The sequence below is a fragment of the Ictidomys tridecemlineatus genome, chromosome 9, assembly GCF_052094955.1.
Source record: "Ictidomys tridecemlineatus isolate mIctTri1 chromosome 9, mIctTri1.hap1, whole genome shotgun sequence".
Taxonomy (NCBI): domain Eukaryota; kingdom Metazoa; phylum Chordata; class Mammalia; order Rodentia; family Sciuridae; genus Ictidomys; species Ictidomys tridecemlineatus.
Genome location: NC_135485.1, coordinates 30,790,899 through 30,803,838, shown reverse-complemented (window position 1 = coordinate 30,803,838; position 12,940 = coordinate 30,790,899). Strand labels below are relative to the sequence as shown.

Genomic DNA, 12,940 nt, shown 5'->3' with positions numbered 1-12,940 from the left:
CAGCAAAATATTACTTTATCACAGAAGATTAAAAATATGGGAGGTAACTTGGAGGTCATGAGGCATTTTATCATGCATCACACAGTACAGTCTGTAGAAAATGTGAGACAAGAGTTATAAATTTTTAAATATTATAGTCTTACAAAATATAATCTGACAAGCTTGTCTTCTCATATAAGTAGTTTAATGTAGTGACCCTTCACTATAGTGAAAACAAGATGTAATAAAAGAATCCACACCCAAAGTAGAACTTAGGCAAACAGTTGGGAGTTAGTAAATCCATGGTCACTGTTTATTTTAATTGTGTTCATAATTTTGCTTCCTTATTTCTCACTCCTGGGTTATGGCCTCATTATCAACTTAATGAGGGGAGAGCCAGAGGAGAGCATATTAAATTTCAGTATACAAGTAACCATAGAGATAAGTGTATGGATTCAAATGTTATGAAAATGGCATAGTAAAAAATGTGGTCTTTGTTTGAGTCACATTCTGTAATGTGGTCAGAACATTAAATCAGAGATGGTATAAAAAATTAGAAATTAGATACTGGGCCTTTTGCCAAAAGAATCAAAAGAGTGATTTTCTTTCCCCAGGAATTAGAGTATTTGAAACATTTGTAAATTAACATTCCTTGAATCTGACTCAGAGCCCTAGGATATGTTACCCATGTAGATATTCAAAATACACTTGCTCACTTGCTTCCATTTGATCTGGACATAGAAAACTGTATCCAGTTCCACTGAAGCCTATAATAAAAAAAATTTATAATAAAAATAAAAAACGGGCAAAGAGGGCAGAGCTGCCCGTGTCAGTTGGTCCAGGTGTCCCGGCCTGAGACATCCTCCTGATCTCACCCCCTCCTAGCGCCTCAAACCGAAGATCATTCATCAAGAATTTTACATCGAAAATCTAAAAGTTTTTTGCCCAAGATGATGAGTGCTGACATAGATGCAGTTGATGCTGAAAATCAGGTGGAACTTGAAGAAAAAACACGACTTATTAATCAAGTGTTGGAACTTCAACACACACTTGAAGATCTCTCTGCAAGAGTAGATGCAGTTAAAGAAGAAAATCTGAAGCTAAAATCAGAAAACCAAGTTCTTGGACAATATATAGAAAACCTCATGTCTGCTTCTAGTGTTTTATAAAACAACTGACACAAAAAGCAAAAGAAAGTAAGGGATTGGTTTCCCTTCTGTTTTAAGGAATTGCTGCTGATCAGTTTTCCCCCCCCCCTTTAAAACTTGGATAGATTTCAAAAGTTTCAGTACCTTTGTTTGTGGCTTCATTGAATATTTATGAAGATAATGGCAGATCTAGGCAAAATTAACTGCATAACAAGAGAGTTTGTGTATTATGTTAGTCTATGAAAATGTGCAAATGTTTTGTAGAGACTTTATAATTAGAACTGCATATATTTATGAGACTTGAAGATGAATGTTTTATTAAATTTGCTTTGATATATAGGTTTAGCACTGTCTTTTATTATATAGGCTTAGTAAAATATATACGAAAATAACCACCATGTTGTGAAAAAGTGACCAAAATCATGTACTGAATGCACAGCTTTATGTACCCTGTCCACCATCTTGTGCCTCTTCTCCATTTGCCTCTTCCTTCCCATTTCCCTTCCCCTAAGGAAAAAAAAAAAAAAAAGATTGCACATTTGTAAAAGTAATTTTAATAGTTAATCACTGATGAGAGTAACATGACTCTAATTGTTGAAACTTAACCAAAATAAGAAACTGTCTTAGCTAGGGCTTGTCCTGTGTGGTATTTAATAATAAGATAGGATTGATGGTTTCTCTTTAAGCAATTGAAGATGGACTGAAACTATAAAAATGGTCTCATACTGGGAAGATTTGTTTAAAACTTCCTTTTGCACAAAATAACCCACTTAGGACCTGAAAAGATAGGAGTTCTGGTCATGTATGTACGTTCAAGATAGATCTATCTTGAGAAAAAATAGAAATGGGCAGGAAAGAACTTGGTAAATACTACTCCAAATGCTTTCACTCCAGATTTGTGTTCTCTCTGGCAGAATAGACTTTTGGCGGACAAAAGATAGATATGAAAGTGCATTAAGTTTGAATAACTTTATGTAAGCTACATAGGGAGACCAGTTATCATTTGGTCTCAAGGACATTTACTCAATAGATCAACTCTTGCAAAATTGAGAGTTTATTAGTAACAGAATCATGAACACATGGTAGAGTATACATGTACAATAATGGTAATTTTGATCTTAGTATTTTAGCTCACTTATTCTCCCAGAATTTTCTGTAAATTCTGCCATTTAGTTTGCAGAGGTTTAGGCATTCTTTAAAAATTTTTAAAATTTAGTTTTTAATTTATTTGGTAAGGGAATAAGTATTGGAAATAATATTAAGATAATAGGAAAAGAGACCCACTAATATAGCTTATGATTATTAGATTTGGACTACTTTTAATCATGAAATAATCTTATGTATTAGTGTAAGATTTGATATGTGACTTTAGCTGTATGAATATATAATTAAACTGCAAAGATTTTGCATCCCTTTTGTGACCTAATTTACAGATATTTAAAATTGTGTTACAGTTCTGCTTTGCTGTTTAATAAAAAGCTATTTCAGAAAAAAATTAAATTAAAAAAACATTAAATATAAAGAATTTTAACTCATGGTCTTAAACCTCAAGACTAAATTTCTAATTATTGCTTTTTAGAAACTGTGTGGTTGATTTCCTTTGCAACACCCCTTTTCCTTGTTTTTTGTTTTTTGGGTTTTTCTTTTTGTTTTTAATTTCTAAAGTTATCTAGTGTTCTACTGTGGGACTTAAACTATATTTAACTTGAAACTTTAGGTTAGGCCATGGAGAACCCTATTTGCATAAGGATTCTCAGAGTCTCATTGGCAAGGTGCACTGGGACTGATGATCAGATATACTGAAATATCCCATCCTCAGAGCATCAGAGAAGAAAGATGATCAAGAAGAAGGTATATATACCCTGTGATTTCAATGTGGTTTGTCCCTACTAAAATTAATCTTGAGGTTTGGTACCCACATAATGTTGAGAGGTTATGGGACCTTTAAAAGGTAATTCGGTCATAAGATCTCCACCCTCATGAAGGGATTATTGTCATTCCCTTAGGAATACGTAATTATTACTAGAGCAGGTAGTTATAAAGTGAACCTGGCACCCCACACACACACACTCTTCTTTACCTGTGCATCTCTTCTTTACCTGCCTGTTTCCCCTTTGATTTCTCTGCCATGAGTTAACACAAAATGAGGCCTTCACCAGAAGCTGAACAAATGCTGGTGATGTGCACTTGGATTCTCCAGACTGCAGGATTGTAAGCCAAAATAAACTTCTTTTGTTTAAAAATTACCCAACCTCAAGTATTTTGTTATAGCAACGGAAAACAAACTAAGTCACCCAAGAAAGCATTATATACGTAGGTGAGCATCATCCTCTGATACCAAATGAGCTGTTGTGGAAGAACGCTATGTATACAGTAAAGGGAAGCTTTATTCAAGTGTCCTTCTGCCCTGCCTTAAAGAAACTTGTCCTAAACAGCTTGAAAAGGAAATGAAAAGTTGGCAAGGCAAAGATCCCTTTGGGAAAATCAAAATATGATGTGGGTTCTTTAACCCAAAAGATTAGCCAAAGAAGCTATAACCACTTGCAGAGGAAGAAAAAAAAAAAACTTCTTTAATTTGAAACAGAAGACGGAGGTAGACCATAGGTTGTCCTTTGAAGTTTAGAAGAAACAAGATTGCAGTAGACAACTATTTATAATAGATTCTGCCAATGTGGTAATGCCCAGGATTGATCATTCAAGCACTACCTTCCTGTTTTTTTCTTGTCATTCATATACTGCTATTTAGATTATTTTCCCCACTTATGTTATTTAGCAATATTTTATTTTTCAATCAAACTTATTATTTTACTTAAAGAAAAAAGTAACACTGGAAAATCAGCATCATTTGCCATAAAGGAAAGTAAGTGAAAAAATACTGTTAAATTCTGGCTAGAAAAGATTGCACCAAGCTTCCCAGCATGTCCCCTGCTCTTTGTTGAAGAAGGCAACGGTTGTTGGTGGAGAGGCATTAAACATTGATACAAGCCTTTGTCCTTGTCAGAGACTGAAAGAGCATGGAATAAAGCAGTGTTCTCAGTGAGTGATTAAACATCATTCAATACCAGATCTGCGTGCCACTTAGGTCATCTGCCACGCCTTCAGAGGTGCTGGCCTCACCTTCTGGGAAACACTGGCAGGACTTACTCAGAGGAACAGGGCTTCCTCTGAAACAAGAGGGAGGAAATGCATGACACTCGGAACTGTCGAAAAAGAAATTAGAAAAATCTCGTGTCACAAATGAATTCAGTCCACTCACATGGCCCTGAGGTAGTGGGAATTTTTAAATTAGAGTCTGACTAGAGGTGTCTAGTCCTAAAAATTGTCACAAATTAATACCAGGCAAGTCTCTTCACTCCTTTTAGTTATTGCCTGATGTGTTAAAGTCTGTGATTTATTTACTGAGAAAAAAAAGTGAGTGGAGACAGGTTTGAAGAGACTGAAAAGCATTGGCAGTTAATTGAGGAAACTGATAGGAAATCAAGAAAACAAAAATAAATGTTTTAGGTTGCCGAGCAACAATGCAGCCCCAGCTAGCACAGGCATAGTGCGACAAATGTGTTTTGGAGACATACTTGACTTGATGTGGTACAGAAAAGCTCTTCATGTTGAGGCCTTAATGAAGGGAGCAAGGAGGAATAAAAGAGAGGGGGGAAGAAATTTCCCAAATATCATTAAAGGTACGTGAACACATGAATTAATAAACTCATGCTTCATCCAGTCTAGTAAAGATGGTGTCAATTAAAATGTCAATGTCAGTAAGATATACAAGGTGCTTACGATATGTCTTTGTTCTTGTTTTCTATTTTGATGAAAATTTCTTGATCTTACATTAATATTGGACAAATAAAGTTGTAGTTTGTATGTCACAAGTTTACATCTGATTCTGTGCACTTTGAGTTGTTCTGAGATATTGTTTACCTTGCGCACATACCTCCCAAACACGCTACCCATGCCACAAACAATGGACTTAACCAGCATGGTTGATTATGTTTTTCGGGAAGCTGGAGATAGAGTGTAGAGACAGAGGGTGGTGGAGGGTATGGTAGGAATGGCAGAAGGTGCATGAGATGAAGGTTCCCGAGTTATGGTTCCAAGTCTTGACTCTATGAAATTGCTGTCTCCTTTATTTCCAGGCCTCACCTGACAGTTTCTTACCATTGTCTAAGCAGTTCTTCCTTATGACAAAAACTGAACAAAGTCGTCACTCAGGGGCTGGGGCTCAGTGCTAGAGCACTTGCTTAGCATGTGTGAAGCCCTGGGTTCAATCCTCAGCACTACATATAAAATAAACTTAAAAAAAGGAAAAAATCCATTGGCAACTAAAAAATATAAAAAACAAAACAAAACATAATGGTCAGAAGGACTGTGCAGATAGGGAAATGATAAGAATCTGAAGTTTCAGAAGGCTGAGAATATTCAGTGAGTGTGAGAATGGAAGGAAAAGAGGGGTAAGAGAGTCCACCAGAGAGAGAAATTTAAGTTCGAGTTCTTAGAGATACAGCAATACTCCGTGCTAATCAGTGGAAGAGGTAGAGTGGTGATGAAGATCAGTGAATTGAAGAGCAAATGTTTTGCCAGAAAAGTGGATATTGATCTCCTTAAATATCTCCCCAAGGGCTGGGGTTGTGACTCAGTGGTAGAGCTGCTTGCATGGTATGTATGAGGCACTGGGTTTGATCTTTAGCATCACATAAAAAATAAATAAAATAAAGGTGTTAAACATATATTAAATATATTATATATTTTTTATTTTAAAGTACTTATTTCTATTAAGTACTTTAAAATACAAGGTTGGAATATTTCTAATCATTGACAAGCTCAGCAAGATGAATTTTTTCTCCCTGTTGTCATTTATTCATACCAATGTGGTAGTTGTTATAGTAGAAGACAAATGAGGGGAAAGCCTCAAGAAATTAAAATTGGTTTAATCTTGTATGTTGTCAAGACCATACTGAAGGTGTGTTTATGAGTTTTGGCAAAGGTCTGTATAGTGAAGTGTCTTTGAATATATGTTCTTGTTTTTCTATTCTCTGTTTCACTTATTTCCACTCTAGTCTTTATTATTTTCTTCTTTCTGCTTGCTTGAATTTAGTTTACTCTTCTTTTTCTAGTTTCTTAGGGTGGAAAGTTAGGTTATAGATTTAATACCTTCTTTTTTAATATAGGCATTTATAGATATAAATTCCTTCTGGTTGTATTCCATAAGTGTAGTACATTCTGTTTTCATTTTTATTAATTTAAAAGTATTTCCTGGTTTCCCTTGTGATTCCTTTGTGCCCAGTTGGCTATTTGGGAGTGCCTCATTTAACTTCCATGTATCTGTTAACTTCCCAACTTTCTTCCCACCCCTCCTTCTCCTCCTCCTCCTCCTCCTTCTTCTGTGTGTATGTTGGAGGGAGGTATTTTGTTTTGTTTGGTTTTTCTGTTTGGTTGGTTTGGTTTGGTTTGATTTGGTGGTACTGGAGATTGAACTGAGGGGACTCTACCAGTGAGCAACATCCCCACCCCTTGTTAAAGTTTTTTATTTAAAAAGCCAGTCTTGATAAGTTGCATAACTTAGACTTGAACCTTTACTCTTCTTGCCTCAGCCTCCCAAGTGACTGGAATTGAGACATGTACCACCACACCTGGCTTCATATATATATGAAGGTGGAAAAAAATATATATATATATATATATAAAACCAGGGATTAAACCTAGCGGGATACTTAATCACCTAGCCACATCCCTAGTCCCTTTTTATATTTTATTTAGTGACAGAGTCTTGCTTAGTTGCTTAAGGCCTCACTAAATTGCTGAGGCCAGCTTTGAACTCACAATCCTCCTGCCTCAGCCTCCTGAGTTGGAATTACAGGCGTGTACCACCATGCCCAGCATGGCTTTAAGTGCCCAGAATCAATAATGGAGTAGGTCAAGTTGCAGTGCCACAAACTAAGGCACTACTCAACTTTTTACAAGCCTCTGGTTAATTTTCATAGTTCTGAAAAAAAATAATTGATAATTTTCATTGGTTGTACTAGGTTTTTTATGTTTAAAATTCATTTGTTCTTTTTATTATATATGACAGCAGAATCCATTTTGATATACAAGCATGGAATATATCTTATTCTAATTAGGACCCCATTCTTATGAATGTACATGATGGTGGGATTTATTATGTTGTTTTCATATATGTATACAGGAAAATTATGTCAGATTCGTTCCACCATTTTTTCTGTTCCTTCTCCACTCCCTTTCCTCCATTCCCCATTGTCTAATCTACTGAATTTCTATTCTTCCCCTCATTCCCCTCCCCTTATTTTGGGTTAGCTTCTACATAGCAGAGAAAACATTTGACCTTTGGCTTTTGGGAACTGGCTTATTTCACTTAGCATGATAGTCCCTAGAGCCATTCATTTGCTGAAAAATAAAGTCATTCTTCTTTATGGCTGAGTAATATTCCATTGTGTTTATCTACCACATTTTCTTTATCCATTCATCTGTTGAAGGGGACATAGGTTGGTTCCATAGCTTAGCTGGAATTATGGAATTGAGCTGCTATAAACTTTGATGTGGATGTGTTACTGCAGTATACTGGTTTTAAATCCATTGGATATATATACCAAGGTACCAAAAACATACATTGGATAAAATACAGCCTCCTCAAATGGTGTGGGGAAAATTGTAAATTCATGTGTGGTAGAAGGAAATGTAACTCCTGTTTCTCATCCTGTACAAAACTCAGCTCAAAGTGGATCAAGGATCTAGGTATTAGACCAGAAACCCTGCCATATTAGAAGAAAACATAGGCCCAAACTCCAACATATTGTCTCAGGAACTGACTTCCTTAACAAGTCTCCTACAGCACAAGAAGTAAAATCAATAAGCAATAAATAGGATGACATTCAAACTAGAAAGCTTCTTCACAGCAAAGGTCTTACTGATTTTATGGAGAGTCAGATTTGCAAAGGTCTTCAGTCATTCCAGAAGCTCTTTCACATCTAACTGAAATGTGACTTTTTAAAAAAGTGTTTCATCATATATCTATGGTTAAAAACCTTTAAAAAATAGATTTTAATTTATGTTCCTCTAATGATTATTTTTCATTGTTTTTATAAAATGACAAGCTATTCAGAATGTATTAGACGTGTTGTTTAAATAAGTTTTAAAATAGTTATTTTCAGTGCATGTATCAGTCATTTTACTAAAGGATATTGTGATCTTTTTTAAAATTTTGATAATATATTTAACCAGTTATATCAAAAATTTATTTCAGTTTGTAATCAATATTTTATAAGTTAATGACATTTTACATTGTATTTTTGCACTAATCTCAAGTTGGATGAGCCATATTTCATGTGCAAAATTGTCATTTATGGCTCCTTGCCAATTGTGGTCTTATTTCTATCAAGAAATATCCTATTTTCAAAAACTAAGATATTCTACCATCATGTATAACTAAAAAGAACAAATACAATTTAATAATATTGACCATATTTCTAATCTTGTGTAAATGATGAACGGTAATATGGTTTTGCTTGACCCCCTCTTATCCCCTTTGTTTTGCCAATGATTTTTTCCTCAATAAATTGATTATCCTGACTCAACCTAAGACGAATCTTCTCAGAGAAATCCAGTGTTGTGAAACCCAAATACAAACTGAAATATTTACCTACAACAACCACAACAAAATGTCTAGTAAATTTTCTAAAACAGAATAGATTTTATTAAGGGAGCCAAAAAAAATGGAAGATTATGTATTTACTTCATACTAAGGAAAAATTCCTATCAAGTCTTCAAGAAACTATAAATATTAAACACTATAAAATACTAAAAATTTCCATTCTTATTCCAGGGCTGTATCTATACACTCATGACAAAGTGAACTGTAGTCAATTTTCTTGATAATTTGATCAGTGTCTACTGTTGGTATAAATTAAATTTAAGGTCTAAAATGAATATTTCCCTGTCCAGATGAACTATTGTGTGTTGATCAATGTAACTAGATAAAATAAAATTTTTTAATAGATGCCACCTATTTGTAATGTACTTAGTATGGTGACCCCATTACAAATTAAGTTTTTACCAAAGGAAGCAAAAAACAAAAAGGAAAAAAAAAGATGCAATTTTGAAACCTCTATAATAATTGGTCAAATACTCTCTTCCTTTCTTCCTCTTCCTCCTCTTTCTTCTCCTCCTCCTCTTCCTCCTCCTCCTGTTTTTTTAAATTACAAATGTTGCATTTAATTTCAGCACAATAAAAATAAAAACCAGCAACTAACTAGTCATCTTACACAGTAATCATAACTTAAAAGATTTAAACATTCATATCATCAAAATATTTTTCATTGCATACAGCCTCAAAAAATATTAGAGAGCCGGAATGTAGTTCAGGGGTAGTGTTTTTGCCTAGTATGAGGCACTGGGCTTGATTTTGAACAATGTAAAAAAAAAGAAAAGAAAAGAAAAAAAAAAAAAAAGGAGCTGGGGTTGTGGCTCAGCGGTAGCGCGCTTGCCTGGCATGCATCCGGCCCGGGTTCGATCCTCAGCACCACATACCAACAAAGATGTTGTATCTGCCGAGAACTAAAAAATAAATATTAAAAAATTCTCTCTCTCTCTCCTCTCTCTCTCCTCTCACTCTCTCTTTAAAAAACGAAAAAAGAAAAAAAAGAGGAAAAGGAAAAAAAAAGAGAGAAAGAATAGAAATACCTGGATTATATTTTATAAAATAAACAAGGTGAGAACCTTAGTTCTGGTGAGGGAGTTAGTTCTGCATTAAAGGGGCTCAAGCTATTAGTAACAAGATATAAAAAAAAATCCTTTGATAAAAGTAAGAAAATAAAACTTTTTAGTAGATAGGAATACACTGATGATCTCTTACTTCTTCTCTCAGATATGTAATATATCTAAATATTTACTATTGCCAAATCTATCTCAAAAATTTAGGACAATAATTTTTCTCCTCTTTGATAATACTCAATGAGAAACAACACTTAGAATAAAATATTTTCCATGAGGAAGGATAGTAATATCCACCTTTTATACCTAAAATTATTTCAAGAGCTGTCTGGTGATCTTGGTTCACTCATTCTATCATTTTCAAAGTAAGAATTCCTGGGCTAGTAGGGGGCTGTTTTATTGTGCTTTTCATTTTGTCATTATTAAACCTTAATCTCCTATCATGTTCCAAAGCATTATGTGTGTATTCAATAAAGAAGTTAGGTTGTTTTCCAGAATTGGCTCTCTCCTAAAGGTCAAAACCCACTGCGTCAACCCTAGCGAAGCTTTGCAGATTTTTTTGCTCCAAGTTATTTTTGGTGATTTTTTTAAGTGGTTTTTCAGCGCTAGTGGCACTAGGCTCTCAGACAGGTTATCCCATCTCTCCTGCTAGATTGATGAGATCAGGCATCACTTGAAAATGGCCTCTCCTCCTTCTTCTTTTCTTTTTTTTTTTGTTTGTTTTTTGTTTGTTTTGTATTTTCCTTGCATTATTGGGAATTGAACTTGGGCTTCTTGATTTTTTGAGAAAGTCTAAGTTGCCCAGGCTAGCCTTGAACTTATAATCTTCCTGTTTCCATTTCCCGAGATCACAGACCTTCACCACCAAGCCTGGCTTAGAATACTCTTTTTAATTATTAAAAAGTTATCAAACTTACTGAGTATTACTCCGTACCAAGACAAAAAGAAGACAAATTTCCTAGTCTTTGCAAAAGGTAGGCAGAAAATTATAATACAGTGTAGTGATACAGCTATATAAAAAAGGTCCATGGAACAAACAAGAAGCCCTAGCCCAAATTTGGGGAAAGGAAAGGTTTTGTTTAGAAAACGCCATCAGTTCCCTGACACAGTGGCCTATAATCCCAGCTACTCTGAAGTGGAGACAGGAGGATCTCAAGTTCAAGGCCAGCCTGGGCAATTTAGGGAGACCCTGAGACTTTGTCTCAAAATAAAAAGAGCTGGGGGTGTATCTCAGTCACAGAGAGCCCCTGGGTTCACTCCCCATCTAAGAAAGACAGGAAAAGAGAGTAGAGGAGGGGGAGGGAGGGGAGAGGAAGACAAGACCAGACCAGACCACCAGATGGACCCTGTGGCCCTCAGTAGAAGTTTGCAGCCAGCTCATGGCAGCTCTCTGGTAGGGAGTGAGCTAGAGAAACATTTCTGATCTCACTGTTTCCAGTCTCTAGAAGATGCAGTAGCTTATTTTGGCTGAACCAACCCTCAGCCTAAGAGCAAGGGAGCCCTTTGATGCATCTATTCAGAGTAGACTCCTGGGGCACAGAATACAAGCACAATAGAGCGTGTGGAGTGCCATATGTATTCTTACTGTGAATGCCACATGAAAATAGTGCCTTCTATACTGTATCAGAACATTCTAGCCTAATTTGTTTCCAACACAGGAAAACCATTATTACAGGATATTTTTGGTTTCTCTGCACTTTCTTTTCTTCCATGGAGATCAAACCCAGGGCCTAGTGCATGCTAGGCAAGTGTTCTACCACCACCAGACCCCTATACTTCCTTTGAAGGATTTTTTTTTTTTTAAAGCAAGGAACTAAAAATTGAATGCTATAGGATAGAAGTTTGAAAAAAATCCAAATATAATGATGCTTCAATATTAATAGAAATATTGGAACTACAACTTAATTGTTTATTATTTATCGTCAGGGATTAATGAGCACTGGAGTCGATGTTCCCTTGTCTCTGGAGGGATTCTGACATTGGCAAAGGTTGACAAAACTGTGACAAGTCTAAAAATTCTGTTGAGTCAATAATTCCATTGGGAGCACTGGGTATGTTTGGGGGTTAACAAAATATCCTGGTATTGGGCTGGGGATGTGGCTCAAGCAGTAGCGCGCTCGCCTGGCATGCGTGGGGCACTGGGTTCAATCCTCAACACCACATAAAAATAAATAAATAAAGATATTGTGTCCACCTAAAACTAAAAAATAAATATTTTTTAAAAAAATATCCTGGAATTTAAATTGCATTCACTGGGCTGGTGATGTGGCTCAAGCGGTAGCGTGCTCGCCTGGCATGCATGCGGCCCGGGTTCGATCCTCAGCACCACATACAAACGAAGATGTTGTGTCCGCCGAGAACTAAGAAAAAATAAATAAATGTTAAAATTCTCTCTCTCTCTCTCTCTCTCTCTCTCTCTCTCTCTCTCTCTCTCTCTGTCCCCCCCCCTCACTCTCTCTTTAAAAAAAAAAATAAATTAAAAAAAATAAATAAATAAATTGCATTCACTGCATGAAAAAGGTGAAGGTATGATTTTTATGGAGGATCCCTTCCTAATACTCAGCACACATAATCTAATAGGTATAGGATTCCTTTGTGAAATGTCAGCTCACTTTATACTGAAATTATACATGCTGCACTAACACTCAAATGCTTATGTAAATATAGGAAAATAACAAATTAAATTATGGTTCCTTTTTTAATTTTTAAGTTAAGAATCATATAAATGGATAAAGAAAATGTGGCTTATATGCACAATGAAATATTATTCAGCTGTAAAAAAAAAGAATAAAAGCCTGTCATTTGCAGCGAAATGGAAAGTACTGAAGGATATTATGTTAAGTGAAATAAATCAGGTGCAGAAAGACAAATACTGTATATTGTCTCTCAATTTTGAAACCTAAAAAAGTTGATTTCAAAAGAGAAAAGAGTAGAATAGTGATTATTAGAGATTAATAAGAGTAATGGTTGGGGGATAAAGGGAAGTTGGATAATGAATACCAAAATTCAGTTAGATACAAGGAATAAATTTTAGTATTCTTTAGCACAATAGGGTGACTAGTTTGTAATAATCTATTAAATTTGAGAAGATT

The 12,940-nt window shown here is 35.3% G+C and overlaps 1 pseudogene; it reads left to right on the top strand.

Annotated features, from left to right (window-relative positions):
• Positions 1 to 805: 805 nt before the first annotated feature.
• LOC144366662 (short coiled-coil protein pseudogene) lies at positions 806 to 1,326 on the top strand (annotated as a pseudogene).
• The last annotated feature ends 11,614 nt before the right edge of the window (positions 1,327 to 12,940 follow it).